The sequence below is a fragment of the Medicago sativa genome, chromosome 6 (genome assembly GCF_051527215.1).
Source record: "Medicago sativa cultivar Bolivia chromosome 6, Bolivia_mono, whole genome shotgun sequence".
Lineage (NCBI taxonomy): Eukaryota > Viridiplantae > Streptophyta > Magnoliopsida > Fabales > Fabaceae > Medicago > Medicago sativa.
This window is the reverse complement of record NC_140754.1, coordinates 78,093,391-78,110,755: the sequence shown is the minus strand read 5'-3', so window position 1 is coordinate 78,110,755 and position 17,365 is coordinate 78,093,391. Positions and strand designations below refer to the sequence as shown.

Below are 17,365 nucleotides of genomic sequence, written 5' to 3'. Positions count from 1 at the left end.
GCTGTGTTAATTCATTGTGATAGTATCGCGGCTATTGCAAAGATTAAGAATCGTTATTACAATGGTAAGAGACGACAGATAAGGCGAAAACATAGCACAATTAGAGAGTGTATCTCTAATGGAGCGGTTAGAGCTGATTTTGTACGTACTAATGAAAACTTAGTTGATCCTTTGATGAAAGGACTAAATAGAGAGAAAGTCTGAGAAACATCCAGTAGGATGAGACTAATGCCTATAGCTCACTGAATGATGGTAACCCGACCTACATGACTGGAGATCCAAAGATTTAGGTTCAATGGGTAATAACAAGTCATGAAGTGATAGAACATGCTATTAGAAAAAAGATATAGAAAGCATGATCCTGCAGTGAAAGAAGGATGAGTTAAATAGCAACTCTTAATGAGATCTATACTCTATGTTGAGTGGGGTACATAGCTACAGGAGTACCCTTGATAGACTCACCTATACGAATGTGGAAACTAGGCCGGTCCTGTGGAATTTCGAGGCAGAATTCCTAGAGCATTCGTTAAAACCAGGATACACGTGCATGGCCTTAAAACGCACGGGATTTTAGAATACACCTAAGAAAGGGTTGTGTGTGGATTCTATGTCTGAGATAGAGTTTAATGCTGTAAGCAACTCTTGTTAAATAGGAATACCTTCCACTATGCAAAGGTTCAAGTTGTTGGCGACACCTTTGTTTATTAGCAAATTCTTATGAAAAGGTTTACGTTATTTCTCGAAACCATTTTAAAGTCAAGTGGGGGATTGTTGGAACACTAGTTGAATCTAGTGAGAAAATTGGATAGAAAAACACAATGTAAGAACTAGTGTGTGTGCGTGACTTAAAAATGTCTTACATTGGTGAGCCACACCAACTAGCAAGTGTTTATATAAGGGTAGAGTGACCACCAAGGGTGTGCCCTTGGGGTACCCACTTTTGTGAACGGGTGAACGCCTACAAAAACATATATATATCACATGTGCGACGACGACGACGCCGCTGTCCGACCGACCGGACCAGGCTGGGCTTGGGCTTGGGTCGTGGGTGGGTCAAAAATAATATATAAACGTTACGAGTAACAAATAAAATTGTTACGATCCGACCCGATCCAAAACGTGTATCCATAAGTTTCCGGATATATCCAATTAAGAAAACAAAACGCGTTTACTTGAGGATTACGCCAACTTAATCCTCAAGTCACTCGTTTTTTGTTACAAACTCTCCCTATAAAAGGAGAGCTCGCCCCACTCATTCTACACACCGAAATTCACAGTCGATGCTTCCTGTGTTTTTTCTCTCTTCTCCCTTCGACTTGTGTTAACTAGTTTCTTCTGCTTCTACTCCTTTCTGTCCCTTTCAGTTTCGAATAGAGCGGTTACGTACCGTATTGAGTGGCTTTAATCAAACGATTAAACCATATTCAGAGGTATATATCTTAAACGACTATATATTGTGCAGTGTATACTCGTAACAGTGATCTGGGCTGTTTTATCCTGGAGACGGCGTGGTTGTTAGTCTACCTTGCACAACTTGGGTAGTGCCGCGAAATGTCTTAAAGAGAGCGACCTGGTCGTGACTCAACCCGATAATTCCTTTGGTAGTAGTTCTGAATTTTAAACACGAAAACAACAGCATACATATTGTTGGTGGTGGTGCTTAGGAAGAGACCAGGGTCTTGGGGAAACAATTATATTAGTCTGGTATTGAGGGTTGTGTTTATTAATGATTTTCTCAATGCGATTCCCATTTTCTTTCTTTCTATCTTTCTTTCTTCCATGAAGATGCCTACGGAGGAGTTGAATAAAGTGGTTATAAGCAAGAAGGTTAGTTGGTGAAATACAATGATGAAATTATGGGTAAAGCGATTTCGAGGACGGGGAGGAATCAGGAATATCTTATTTATGGTGGAAAAATATTTTTCAAATTAGAACAGATACTAATTTGTTTAATATATATGAGCAAACTAAGGTAATGGTGGGAGAGGTGGGTCAGTTGGAGGGGGCAGTGGGAGTGGAGGGTTATTTGGTGTCAGGAGATTTTTTGTGTTTCCATGGTTGGTATTTGTTCACATTTTAGCACCATATTCTTCTATTCCCTTTCATATTTTAAGAAACAAATATTAGGAGTTTGTTACTTGGAAGCATGAAATTCATGGTTCTTTGGTACAAAGTGTTCCATGGTTCATCTTATTTCGGAGCAAGTTAATGTTCATCATAAGTTGGGTTAGAGTACCCTTGTACTTCTTTAATAAAATTTTCTGCTTCCCTGAAAAAACAGAAAAGTAAGAAGAGGGTTTTGCATTATGTTATGCAATAATAGGCATCCTTTGCAATAGAGAACTTCTAAACTACACTCGTAAACTAACGTGTATGGGTACTCTTGTTTCATAAATCTATATTGTAACGATCATTTTTATGAAATAAAGAAATATTTATCGACTTGAAAAATGCTATGTATAGCGAAGGAAACTGTCCCGAGCAAATAGCCAATGTGTTATGCTGTGCAGTTTTTTTTTTACACCCATCCTCCTTGAATTCCGCTCAATGCTCTTTTCTTATTGGTTACTATTTGTCTCGGGATGTTTTTGTGGGCATTTTCTTGCTAGATTTAGCACTCCTCTTATCAACTTTTATATCTTATAAAGGAAAATGCTACTTTTCAAGAAAAATAACTTCAAGAATTTTTCAAGACACAGTTGGCAAATTTTAATTGGATGATTTATTTGTCCACTTCCTATTTTTCAGCCACACCTCCTTGAATTGTGGCAAATAGTGCATTGTGATTGGCTACTCTTTATTCTTGAAGAATTCTTGATGTTATTTTTCTAGAGATATAGCATTGCTCTCTTATAAAATGGAAAATGCTAAAAGCCACGACAAAAAATTTCGTTGAAAGTGCACGAACCATTCTTCCTTGTAATTAATCTTGTTAGAGAGTAATTCTTTGGCATTTGGCACTTGATCTTATAATGAGTTAAGTTTAAAACATGAATTTGGAGCATCTTTATGTGTTCTGATTCTTTTTATCGGTGCAACATTGACAATGATGGTGATGGTGCTACCGACATCAACAATTTTAGATTATGAGTAATTTATAACTTATTATATTGTATTTTATATATCTTAGTTGGTCTTTTATTTTATAAAACCATAAGCCAACAAGAAAAATGTCATTAACCAAGCAAATTGTGTGTTCAGAGCATTTCGTGCAAGAGTCGTGCAACAAATCTCTCGTACCATATAGCAAGACTCTTACAAAATATAATTTTATGAGATAAACATCATTTCATTATCTATAAATATCATTAGTTAAGAAAAATTGTTTATAAAAATCATGCTAAATTTTTTTAAATTTATTGTATTAAAATAGTAAATATTCTCTATTATGAGTAATTTTTTTTTAAGGAGTTCTCTATTGAGTAATAAAATTCAGAAAAAACATTGATGCATAAAAAAACATTGATGATTGATATTTTTCCATTGACTAATTAAGGAGTTCTCTATTGACTAATTAACTTACTGATTGATTGCATAAAAAAACATTGATGATTGATATTTTTCCATATTGCTTAAACTCTTAATTCTTAACCATTTGCTTGATCATAAAATCTTTGACTTTAGAAATAAGGTCACAAGTCTCGGGCAAATCAGGAAAGTAAAAAAAAGCATGAACCATGTTTGGATATTCTATTAGCTGCACTTCTTTCCCAAATTTTCTCAACCACTCATAATACCTCTTTTGCCAATCTACTAACGGGTCACACCCACCAACACACACCAGGGTATTCGGATAATCGATATTTGAAATATCCATTGCATTAGGCCCACAAACATTAGACGCTTCATGGTCTCGGTTTGATCCATTGGGCAAAAACATCTTCCAATACCAATCGGTTTTATCCATCGAACAAATGGGTACGTGTTTCAATCGAATCTCAGACTCGGTTCGTTCCTCACCTCCAAAAAAAGGTTGGATCGAAACCAATCCAATAACCTTTAAAACCCGAAAATCCTCTAAGGAAACTCGAGCAGCCACATGATGGGCCAAGTTTCCACCCGCACTATCACCCGCCAAAAAACATTTGCTGATGTCAGCATATTTTCCTAAAACATCACTATTTTGATCTAGGAACTTAAGGATTTTCAAACCATCCTCGTATTGGGATGGAAAACGATGTTCGGGGGCAAGACCATAATTAACAGAGACAACAATGGTAGGAAAAGAACGACAAAATAAACGACAAAGCATGTGGTATGGAATAGAAGATGGAGACATATATGCATAGCCACCACCATGAAAGAATATAATAACAGGAAGAGATGTTGTGGTGGCAGTGGTGGTGGAGGAAGGAATGAAGAGACGAAACCAAAGGTTGCATGTGGGATCCACAACGACGTCAGAGGATGAGACGTCGTTGATGGATTTGGTATTAGGGTTGGGAGGCATTTTCCAGTCAATGAAGCTGAGGAGGCGACGGTTGATGGTGCCATTGGAACGACCGGTGATATCGCTTATGGCGGAGAGGATGGAAGTAGAGAAGCGCACTTTCCATGGTAGGCGTGGTTTGGTTTCTGAGGCCATGGTGGCTATAACTCTCTAATCAAAGTTGAGAAGTTGAGTGGAGAACGAGTGAGGATGTGTGTTTGTGTTTGTGCTTTGTTGAGTAGAAGAGAGATCATGCATGCGTGCAATATATTAAGGGAAAGAACATGAAGAGAGTAAACGAAGGTGCATGTTAACATGTTGATAACCGTCCCTTCAAAAATCATTGACAACCGAGTAGGACCTTCCTTGAATTGATTTAAATCTAACTATTTTTAGGCTCACCACTTGTTATGAACGTACCTATCCTTTTTAAGTATTGAAAGAGAATTCATTAATGCTTTTGAATGAATCTAACAATCAAAATTATAGGCATAATATTTTTTTGGGGTAAAATTACAGGCATAATATTTGTGAGTCACTGTTGTAAGTATTGCTCATTTTTCAATTTAAATTATTTACAGGTGGGGCGGATACATTAATTGTTATGTGGGGCTAAAGTTCTACATGATTTTTTCTTTTTTTAGTAAATAAAACACATGTTAAAAATAAGATCTTTTGAATGCTTTGTCACTTGTTAATGATACCAAAAATTATTTATAAGAAATGAGGAATGAGGGATGAGAAGAACTTATATCTAAAGTTATTAAAATTTACAATAAGCATGATATTGATGTGTCTAATATGGATGCACCGTATACGCAAAAGAAGTAACTTTTCATTGAAAAACACCAAATATTTATTAAAAAATTATATATTTAATATAAAATACACAAGTTACAAGACAAACTAATCATTTTAAATTTCATAACATGTGCAAATTTTCACATAATAGAAAAAACATTTTTTTTTTTTAATATAATTTGCATTTTTTTTTTTGAGGAAATATAATTTGAATTATTATTTCTTCAAAATTTTAGCCTTACGCATACTAAATGTCTGGATCCACCATGTATACAACGAGAAACGTTTTGAAAGAAAAATAAAAGAGAGACGTGTAAGATAAGCAAATCAAGTGGCAAACCTATTGACAAAACATCTTTAGATGTTGATTTAAAAAAATTATTTAATTTTGTTTCTTTGCCTTTATTGACCGACATATTTTTTTTTTTTTTGAGTAAAATGATTGGCCGACATATTTTGTTTGCCTTTGTTGTTTATAATTGCTATCAAATATATTTAGACTTTTTTTTTGACAAAAAATATATTTAGACTTATATTATGTTGTTTATAATTACTAGGGTTAGAGTACCATGTAAGGACAATTCGGGTAATACCTGCAAAAATAATAATATAAAGGGATTAGATTCGAACTTCAGACTACTTTAAAATGTGTGACCCTAGCTAGTAGACTATTAACGAAAAGAGTCTCAAATCATCATTAAATAATTGCTAAATGAGGTCACCTGAAATCATTTAACGATCATATAATTGTTGGTTGCTACAAAAAAAGTCATTTCTAAATGAGTTTAATATTGTTGAGTCTCAAATCCTTTAGAAATCATTTGATTTAAAAAACAAATTAGGTCACCTACCAACGCAATGTCCCGGCCTTTGAAAGATTGAGTTTATTATAGTAAGAAAGTACTAGGACCGAAAAGTAAGAAAGTTTGTTATACCATTATTATTATGAACAAGTGGAAGGACCGAAAAGTTTGTTGTGCCATTAGTATGGTTTTTTTATGAACAAAAGAAAAACGTGTCATTCTTATTGTGTTTTGTTTTCTTAGACTTTTTTTTATACACTTTGTATGCATTTTTTCTTAGACTTTTTTTTATACACTTTGTATGCATTTTGATGATGATGTTAGAAAATTGCTCAACATGACTTTTTAATTGTTCACATATGAGGGACCTGGGAGCATAGTTTTAAAACTCGGACCGGTAATCGACTCGGTAAGGCTATTGGGTCACTGAGTCAATAGTCGAACCACTGGGTCACTGGTCGAACCGCATGAAAAAATCGGATTAAATCGGTTGACTCAATTGTGTCACTCGGTCTTTATAATAAAAATCTCGTGTTACATTGGATAATTCTGTTCACTAAAAAATTTGTTACACTTATAAAAAGTCAAAAAATTAACATAATTTCACAAGTTTATTTTTCAAATTTAATCAATTGACTATGATACAATTATCAATCAAATACAAAAATTAATTTTAAGCACAAAACTGATTTTCGTAAAAAAAAAATTACACTATTTTATTTTTGACAAAAGAAATATGCTATTAATCACAAAAATATTTAGAAGCAAGTGTTTTTTTTTTTATAAAGATAATTGTATATAATTTTAAGTATAAATTGCAATATATCATTAAACTAAAATTATGAATAATATCATTGAAACATTAAAAAATAAGAAGTAAGACAGTAGCACAATTATAGACTATATCGTTAAAAATAATTTTGAATTTCAATTTTTATAAGAAAGAAATGTGAGTTATAGTGATTTTTGGCAATTGAATTTAATATAATAAATAAGTGGCTGGAGCACTCAAGAATTTAAGTGATGTTGCCAGTTCGATTGCCTCTCCCAGCAAAAGTGGAGTTTTTTTTAGAAAATAAATATATCACGTTGTTCCTTGTCCAAAAAAAAAAATCGTCCAAAAAAAACCGAACCATTGCTGACCCGGCCGGTTTGAGCAGACCTCCGAGTCGCCGATTTAATCCGGTTCTGACCGAGTTTGACCAGTTCACAGCGGTTCAATAACATAACCGATCCAATAAGCGGACCGAACCGGCTAACCCTCCGGTTCGATTGGCCGGTCCGGTCCGAGTTTTAAAACTATGCCTGGGAGTGTGCTCCTCCTTGAGGTCTCAGGTTCGATTCCCTCCGGTGCCAATTTGAGTGGGCTAATTTAACTTCTTAAAAAAAAAAAATTGTTCACATGTGACATTTCCCTAAAAAATCCTCAAAATGTCCATTTTGGAAGTTATGAACCGATCACATCTTGCAGTAACAAGTTCGGTTGTTACATTCCGATATGCTTTTACATATATATAAAATCCTCAAAATGTCCATTTTGGAAGTTATGAACCGATCACATCTTGCAGTAACAAGTTCGGTTGTTACATTCCGATATGCTTTTACATATATATCAGGCACTGGGTTTGTACTCCACATTATCCTCTACCTATACTTTTCATTTTGATCTTTTATCTGTAGTTGATATAATAGTCACAAGGAAAGAGGATTTTAATAGTGAAACTTTTAAATTTAATCTTGTATCTAAAAATGATTATCAAGTTGAAACTTAGAATGGCTAAGTTAAAAACTGACTTCAGAATGTTCTGAAGTGTTAGTGCAAAAACAGTATAATTAATTATACGTGTTTGTGTGTGTTGTGTTTACTGTAAGTAAAAGTATAAGGAAGAGAAGAAGAACACACAGAAATTTATAGTGGTTTACCCAACATGGGCTAATCCACTCCTCACAATCTTGTGAATATTTCCACTATGATGCTTGAGATACCGTCTCAAATCCTGCACCTTACAACCTTGTTCCCTTGGAACAATTACAACTATATTCTCTAAGCTTCAACAGGCTTACAACCTTGTTTGCTAAGTCACACAAGACTTTACAATTTTCTGCTCAACCTAACACTTTAATACCCTTAAAGCTAGATGAGATTTTCTCCTTACAAGGATTTGGAAGTTTGAATGAAATCAGGCAAGAGGAAGAAGAGGAATAGAGGAAGGTTATCTTTGAAAAGATAAGAGAGAAGTTTGATTCACACTTTAAGAATCTTTAGAGTTGATTTATGAAATCAAAGTTGTTATGAAGCGTTAAACACTTTTAATAAGATGTTTAATTATGCTTGTTAATTAGATGTGTGCTTCAATGCTGAGCCTTCCTCTCATTTTATAGAGTTTCTTGACATCTTGAATCTGTTGGAGTGTGACCAATATTCTTGTGCCACATGCCCTGGGACTTAGCAACTTTTGCTTGAAAATCTGGGTGAACATTCTGAACTTAAACACTTCAGAATGTTGTTGTGTTCTTCAGAATACTTTAGAATGTTGTTGTGTTCATCATGATATTGTTCTTGGGTTCACATGGATGAATGTCAGATGTGTTTCTGGGTTTCATCTTATGAATGTCACATGAATTTCTGGACTTGTCCAAGAGTTATGTTTTTCGTACATACTTTAGAATGTTGTTGGACAATAGTTTTTCCCGATCTCTCTCGGAACATGTTCAGGAGAGAGGAAAGTGGAAGTGTCACTTCATGCCCATGCTTTAGGGGATTTGGTTTTCTTTGTACAGTACATGCTCCCTTAGGTGTCGAATTCGTATTGAATCAGACTTGTAGATGCTTTTTGCTTTGCATTTTACTTTTCACCAACTGTATTGTTCAAGTCAAATAAAGCATGTAGCTGTAATGAAATTTCTGAACTCCAGAGACTTCAGAATGTTCCTTTTGTTCCACATAGGATGATTTGTAAGACTCCCATGTGATGTAATCCGTAACACTCTATTTCCCGACTATAATTAGAAAATATTAAGAATAAATTTATTAATTATGATGTTACAAAATTTCACGTGATATCACATAACAACATAAATTTTCTTTTTTAAATAATAATTCCACAACGGAAGGACAATCCTTTGATTTTATTATTAAAATTTTCTCTTGTCATTCAACATCGAGATAGAAATAACAATAGTTCTCAAGATTTAAACTTAAAGATAAATAAATCCAATATCAACCCCAACCTTGGTGTTACATATCAGAGCTCGTATTCGACTACATGTCTAATCGTCATAAAAATAAATTTGACGGAAGATGATTTCCATCGCAACCTTCAAGGTGTCCCGCAACTAGATCTCCTCGTCCTAAGTATTTGTACCCCACGGGCACATGTACATACGCCATAAATACAACAACAAGAAAGGGGTGAGAAATCCAGCTATAACATAAACATAGGGAAAAGACGCACATTTAATAAGCATCAGAATAATATAATCTCTACTATCACATTGTCTCAACAACCATTATGTATAATCTCTTCATTTCTCATATCACCAACACATCATTTTCACACATAAAACACCAACCACAAACATTCACATATACATGCATATGGACTCTCCTAACGACCTATATGAATGTGGTACCACACTTACCTGTCATTTTGCCAGAGTTATTTTACTGGACTTTGCTTGTCATAATTGCCAGGGTTATATTACTGGACTTTTCTCGTCATAAGCACGACACCATGCCTTAGACTCTATATGGACGTGGAGAATTAAATTCGGCAAGTATTACACGTATACACTTAATCACATAATCCACATATTAATGCAAGACTCCTCCTTAAAATGCACAACTTTAATACAAACACACAAATCATCACCACTCTCATCATCGTCATATACAATATCCTCACTATCATCATAAATTAACCATCAACACTCCCATCATTATAATTTAATCTCATCATAGATAAACATCATCACTCTCATCATTATAATAGTATAGTTATCGTCATTCTCATCATCACTAAAATATAAACATTATCATCCTCATCTTCATCATAATTTAATCATCATCACTCTCATCGTATTTATTTATTACATATATATAATATTAATCGTCGACACTCTTTGCCATAGTTATAGAATTCCCCATCATTACTATCTATCAACCGTTTATATCACCACTTATTCTATTCATTAATCTAACCCTTACGTGTGACTCATTTCTACATCAAAATCCCTATATTTTATTTGATTATTCATATTACGGACATACTATATCCCATCATCTATTCTAAGGCTCTCTATATACTTTACTTCTGATAGCATAATCTATTCCCCATTCTTAGTCTCAAGATGTATTCTTAATCATTATCATTACATATAATGTCTCATATCTTATATAACTAGGTTCTTCTCCACCATCGTTGTTAACTCTTTGTTTTATCTTGGTTTTTCGGGTGTCAAACATTGATTAAGTTTGAACCTTTTTAACCTTTGATATCTCATTTTTCTTGGGAAGGGAAAAATAAGAAAAAAAAACCCTTGAGAATCGAGGTCCGGGAGTTGTTTTCACTACGGGAAGGTGTTAGGCACCCATAACGACTATAGTATCCTATAGGAACCGTCTTTACTTTCTACGCGCGCGCTTTATTTTTAAATGCTATTTGAAAAATGATATTTACACCTGAAAGTTTACTAAGTCAAGAATTGGAGGGAGAAGAAGGTGTTTGAATTTTTGTTTTATTGGACTTGGAGAAGTTTTGACTTCTTGCCTACATACCCTTTCAAGGGATCAAACTCCATGTAGTTCTCTTCCAAAAAATGTTTTTGTTTTTGTTGGTTGATTTTAATTTTGAAAATGGGATTTTGAAGAAAAAGAGAGAGGCCTCAAGGGCATAAGATTTGGAAAATGTGAGGTGGAATTAGTTATTTTGCAAAAAGGTCTAAGTATTATTAGAATTCATTGAGGTTTTTGTTTAAGAAAATAAAGGGAAAATTCAATGGGATTTTGATCCCAAGGTTTCTTTGGAAAATTATTTGAGTGAAGTTGTTCATATTTTTTGGGAAAAGAGGATTTTTCTAAGTATCGTGATTCCTAAGCATACATCTAAAGCATACATTCCCTAAGCATACATCTAAAGTATCCATGTGATGTGTGTGCATGTGTCGGTGCTTGTGTCTGTGTACATCATTAGAGTCCATTGTCCTTTACATTGGCCCTAGTTTACATTCTGTAGTCTTGCAAGAATTTAAAATTGAACGAAGTAAAATACACCACCCTAGGTTTTACATTCTAAGTCTTGGCATGAGAATTAAAGTGCAAGAAATGAAACTAAAATTGAAGGATGAAATATGCTTATGGAATGTATGAAACATGAGATAAAAATGTTAGTAGCACAAGATATAAAGCAAGTAAAAGCTATCATAACAAAAGTAAGAAAATTGACATAAAAAGCAAGCAAAAATAATGTGAAATAGCCCTAAAAATTCATCACCAATGCAAGGCTTGAGTATGACCTATAATCCTCATAATTCAACATACTTTCAAGGCATAAAATCTAGGTTTTAAAATGAGAATCAAAGTGTCATTGTAAACTTTGCATTTTTATGTGAATTTAGACCTATTTGCACTATTTATTCACAAAACAAAACTTGCAAAGCAAGCAACCAAGCATCACATGCACATATTCAGTAAAAACCCATTCAAACAGTAGTAAAAAACTTCATAAAATCATATATCATGAACCACAAACATTTATCAAGAATTGGAATTAAATCATGCAATCTTCATGGATTTTTAACATGAAATTCAAGTAATAAAGCAAGAAAATGTCACCATATTTTTTTTATCAAGTTTTTCAGTAAACAAGTAACACAAAAACATCACAAAATTATCAAGAAAGTATATGTGAATTTTATGGAATTTTCTAAAACAAATTAGTCATGACAGGGGTGCAAAGATCACAAACAGCGGGGAAAATAGCAAAAAATAAGAAGGAAAACGAAGCTTGCAGGACAAAAAGGTCCAAGCCCACACGTAAACTGGATCAGGATCTCAGGGACGCGGCAGAGGCCGTAGGATTGATCCAGATGGATCAAACCCTAGATCTAATGGCCAGGATGCAAGGACAGGTGAACCAAGACTGAACCGGACCGGTTCAACTGTCTATATAAGGATTTGTGGACCGGTTCACCTCACTTTGCACTTCTCTTTCTCTCTCTAAGTCTCAGACTTCTCTCCCTTCTCTCTAAAACTCCGGTCATCTTTTTCGGCGGGTTTGACCCCCGCCGGTGAAGATTCCGTTGACGGAACCCTAACTTTCTCCGATCTACATGGATCTAAACCCTAAACTACTCTATTTTTCATGCTGATTTCGGATATGAGCTTAGATTTGAAAAATAAACGGTGAAACGCTGTAGATCTACGTTTGATGTTTTGGTATCAAATCTTTTTCAATCTTTTTCAATCTTTTTCGAATGAACAAGTCTCAGAACTTGTTAATCTACTTCGATTCACCGTTTATTTATGTTTATGAACCTTCGATGAAGCTTTGAAACAGAAACGAGAAGGTTTTATAAGTTTTACCTGAGTTTGAACGGAAATTCGAGTGAGAAGATGAAGAGAATCTTCGTGGATCTTCTCTGAGTTTCTGGTAAGTGATTTGTTGTTGCAAACTGAAAACGAACCGGTGAAATTCTTCTTCTTCTTCTCTGATTTGATTCTTCTTCTTCGATTCTTCTTCTTCTCAAGTTCGAACGCTGTGATCGTATGGATTTGTCACTTCGGTGACGAATTCGTACTGGAATTGCAGTGATTTTGGTTCGATGATGAAGATTCAGCTTTGAATCTCTGAGAACTTCGCGAAATTCACTTCAATTTTGTTCAATTTGTGATTCTGGAAAATTAGGGTTTGTGATTGTTCCTTTCTGTTTTTGATGTAATCGTTACTCCTAACAATCTTGTGATGCTGAATTCTGTGGGGATTGATGAATTTGGGTATGGATTTGGTGGTTTTTGTTGGAATTGTGGATGAACAAAACGGTTAGGGTTTGAAGCTTGCTTCAACCTTCATCGTGTTCTTGAGTTTTTTCTGGATTTAATTTCTTTGATTCTGGAGAGAGATGGGTAAATGTGTGTGTGATGTGGCGATGAATGAATGGTGATGTTGTGTATTGATGAGTTGGCCTGTATTTATAGCTGACATGTGTGATATCTGGGCCAATAGCTTGCTGACACCTGTACTGGACTTGTTTGATTCGAACTTCGACTAAATTTGGGACTTAAGGACCACCCTGCAATTTTTGGAACTTTGGGACCAATCTGCGATTTTAGTAAAAGGACTAAAAATAGACTTTAAGACAATAAGGGACTGGACTGCAATTTTAGAAAAAGGACTAAAAACAAATTCAAAACTAAAAGGACTTAAATGCAATTTTCAAAACTTTGAAGGACTAAAATGAAAATAATAATAAAATTGGAATAAAATTGGTAAATTGGAAAAAACGTAAAGTGAAACCAATAAAAAACACAAAATGGACTAAAATGAACCAACTACATAAATGAGGTACTTCAAAGTAACCTCTCTCTGTCAAAATTTTGTGTGAAATGACCAAAATGCCCCTGGGGACTAAAATGACTCAAATGCAATTTTAAAATGGTTTTTTAACAGGGAATTAAAGCAAGAGTTTATACAAGCAAATTAAAAGACTCAGAGACAATTTTCAGGGATTAAAATGAGTTTGAATGCAGGAAATGACTAAAATGCCCTTTTTATGAATTTTGCAAATAACATTGTAATAAAATGCAGAGAAAGATGCAATTGATCAGGGACAATTTCAAATAGCTTGGAATGCAAGAAAGACCCTTTGGATGGTTCAGAATGCAAGAAAACATAGACAAAGTTACAGTTGAAATTTTTTCAAAACAAAGGCAGTAAAACATGCAGCTAAAACATAGTGAAATATCAGGGTAAACAATATCAAATTGGCAATCTCTCAAGAGTAATAGACACATATCAGAGATGAAAAAATATTTTGAGCAAGTATTTTTTGGTCCAAAATTAGGGTATAACACTCTTTTGTACTTATTCTTCTAATTCAAAATGACTTTATATCTTAGTACTTTGTTCTCATATTCGTAGTCATTTATGCATTGTCCATTCCCCTAATCTTAACTTCGTTCTAATTTAAAGTTATTATTTCACCTTATCATTAATTTCGAATTCAACAATTTTCCTCACTAAGACTACATTATAATTCAAGGTTTCATTCTCTCTATACTAGTCGTTATTATTATCGTTAACCATTATAACTATTACCTCTTATCCTCTTTCCCTTTCATCTTGCTCTCTTCTAATCGATCCCTGTCTTATTCATCATTATCATCATTCGTATTATCTTTTATTACTTAATCTACAACTCATTATCCCCCCCCCCTTACATTTGTCTTAACGACCCTCTCATCGTGTACAATCATCTAAATTAGACTTCTATATTCTCTATTCATTTTTACACTTTATATGTTACTATCTAACATTCATCTTAAGTTCTTAACTACCTTGACTCTTTTACTCTTTCACTTAATGGTATTCCTAAACTCATTATTGGTTTAAGGATATTATGTTTAACCTCATCAGTTACTCGGAAAAGCACCTAGTTAATACCACCCTTTATCATCGTCTTATACCCTTTTTACTAAATCGTGTGTTTTTAGACTCACCACGTACCCACACTATTTGCTCTATTAAATTCTCATCTAATTAACCTTAGTTAACTGGATACATTTCTCACTGTTATTATCATAACCGACCTTAGCCAATGCTTTAACTCCTACTCACAACATAACCCACTTCATCCTTTACTCGTCACCTTAAACAAGATATGCAGTTGGTATTACTAAGTCATTCACAAACATAATTAATTACATCATTCATCATCACCATTCAAAAATTATTATCTCAACATAGATTTTCATCATACGACAGTAACCTCTCATCATTAAACATCTTACACGAGCATATGTACACATCACATTCCTTTATTATTCATTACTGCATTTTGGAATCTACTCTTGTCATTCGTTCCCTCCATTATTACATCTTTCATCCTAAAAGTATACCTCATTCTCCATTCTAATTTAAGTGTTTACCTTTCTACTAATATTCTTCGTAGCTTCATCCATATTATTTTTCACTTCCTATTGTCAAGCCATCTTGACATTCTTAGATTCTCATAGGCTACTTTCTTCGTTTCATATTTAAGCTTGTTATTATCATGAGGTAATCACTTCTATTTATGCTCGAACACACTCCATCATCTATATATGTAATCTAAGGGTCCTTATATTTACTTTACACACTAATGGCTTTCTTAAAATACTATTACTTTAATAGATGTTGAAGAGTCCACTAGAAGGAATGTACTAAAATTTCATTAACAACACATCATGATATAGGTACGGTGTTTAAATCATAACTCAAGTTCTAGAGGTACTAATAGATTCCAACCAATGGGAAATTAAATCTAACACTGTTACCTACATCTTTCATGAAGACACCAAGATCCAATTCTAGACGTAAAATGGTGGAAAAGTTTATTTTCTTAAGGTTTGGAGAGGTACACGACTGTGCTAACCTATGCGTGGTATTTTGATCGTAACACATGTTGTGGATGTCTGATTGAGATGAAACCAAAGCCATTGTAAATCTGAAATCCATACCTACAACTTTCATGAAGACATCTAAGCTCAATTCGGAATGGAAAATGGTCGACAAGTTGGTTTTTCTATGCCTAGACAGGGCACATAACTGTGTTGAACCATGTATAGTATTTTGATCATAACTCATGTTGTGAATATCTAAAAGAGGTCAAACCAAAGCCATTGAAAAATTAAAATCCATGTTTACAATTTTCATGTTTACACAAAGACCCAATTCAGAATATAAATGGGTGAAAAACACCCATAAGTGGGCGCTAGGCGCAAGGAACAGACACCTGAGGCGCTAGGCGCCTTTACTGCAGCGCTGCGATGTGTCCAAATTCTACGTTTTTGAGCTACAAAAATACTTCTAAATTGCCCTAGATGTCCACTTTAAGAGCCATTGTGATCCCAAACTGATATGAAACATTACCTAGGATTACCATATCATCCAAACACTACTTTCTCACACAATTTACCTAACTGCATCACTCTTCACATGATTAAAGGCTCTAATTCAATTATCTAATTCTCATAAGCATTTCAATAACTCTCCTCCTCTACTACAGTCCCAACAAGAAAAATAAACCCTAGAGATGAATAGATTCTCCCCCTTACCTTTAATCCGTAGAAACCTTCGGTTGGACTCGATATCGCTGCACTAGGGTTCCGTTTTTCTCTTTTTGCTTCTGTTATCTCTTTTCTCTGATCAACAAAACTGATTTCTAATCCCTAATATTCTTATTTATACATGGGCACACTATTCTTTATGGTTGCCCTCCTTTCCTACGCGCTACAATTTTACTTCTCCTCTCCCCCACTTATTTAAATCTTACTTTCTACACCTCCCACCCTTTATTTATCTTGTTTGGACTTCTCTCTTCGTTTCATTTAATTTCTCAAACCACTTCTCACTCAACATCGTTATCTTATTCTCTTTTCGACAACAACTCATCATATATAAGCAAAACAACACCAATCATAATATTAATTAAACTTTACATGTTCAACATTATTGAATTAATTAAAAATATAAAATTGGGGTGTTACATAATCAAATCTTAATAGTGAAACATCAATGAAGTGTGGTATGAGAAACATCTAGGATGACATTCTTGATGGAATATTTCTAATGTTTTGTACTTCAAATGTTCATAGTCTTGAATGAACATTGAAGATGCATTTTTGACCTTAATCAAATAAATGTATGTATTCCTTGATTGATCTAAGTCAATGTACTTTACTGGGCTTTTATTTATGTGACGTGAGCCTTGCATGTTCTTCATATTGTTCATGAATTTCTGGGCTTGTTCTTGATATCCATAAGAACAACCTTCTGAACTCTAACCAACCTTCTGAACTCAGTTTAACTTTCTGAAATCTGACTGGGTTCATAAATCTTAGAGCATGTTTGACCCTCCTTATTTTCTACTTATCTTCCACTTATAAGGAGAAGTAGGGTCAAACACAATTTCAATAAAGCTCTTTCTAAAAGAAGTAATTTATAAGGAAGAAAACCATATAGAAGTGACTTTGAAAATAAGGTGTTGAAATCAACTTCAAAACTACTTACACGGCATTTTACATTTTTGGTTCACCATTCGATACCTACATGGAACATTTTTACTTTGATTTTAT

The 17,365-nt window shown here is 34.1% G+C and overlaps 1 pseudogene across 1 annotated transcript; it reads right to left on the bottom strand.

Annotated features, from left to right (window-relative positions):
- Positions 1-3,418: 3,418 nt before the first annotated feature.
- LOC146917039 (putative carboxylesterase 18 pseudogene) lies at positions 3,419-4,830 on the bottom strand (annotated as a pseudogene). Its single transcript, XR_015015425.1, has one exon. The product of XR_015015425.1 is annotated as a putative carboxylesterase 18 pseudogene (transcript).
- Between the last annotated feature and the right edge of the window lie 12,535 nt (positions 4,831-17,365).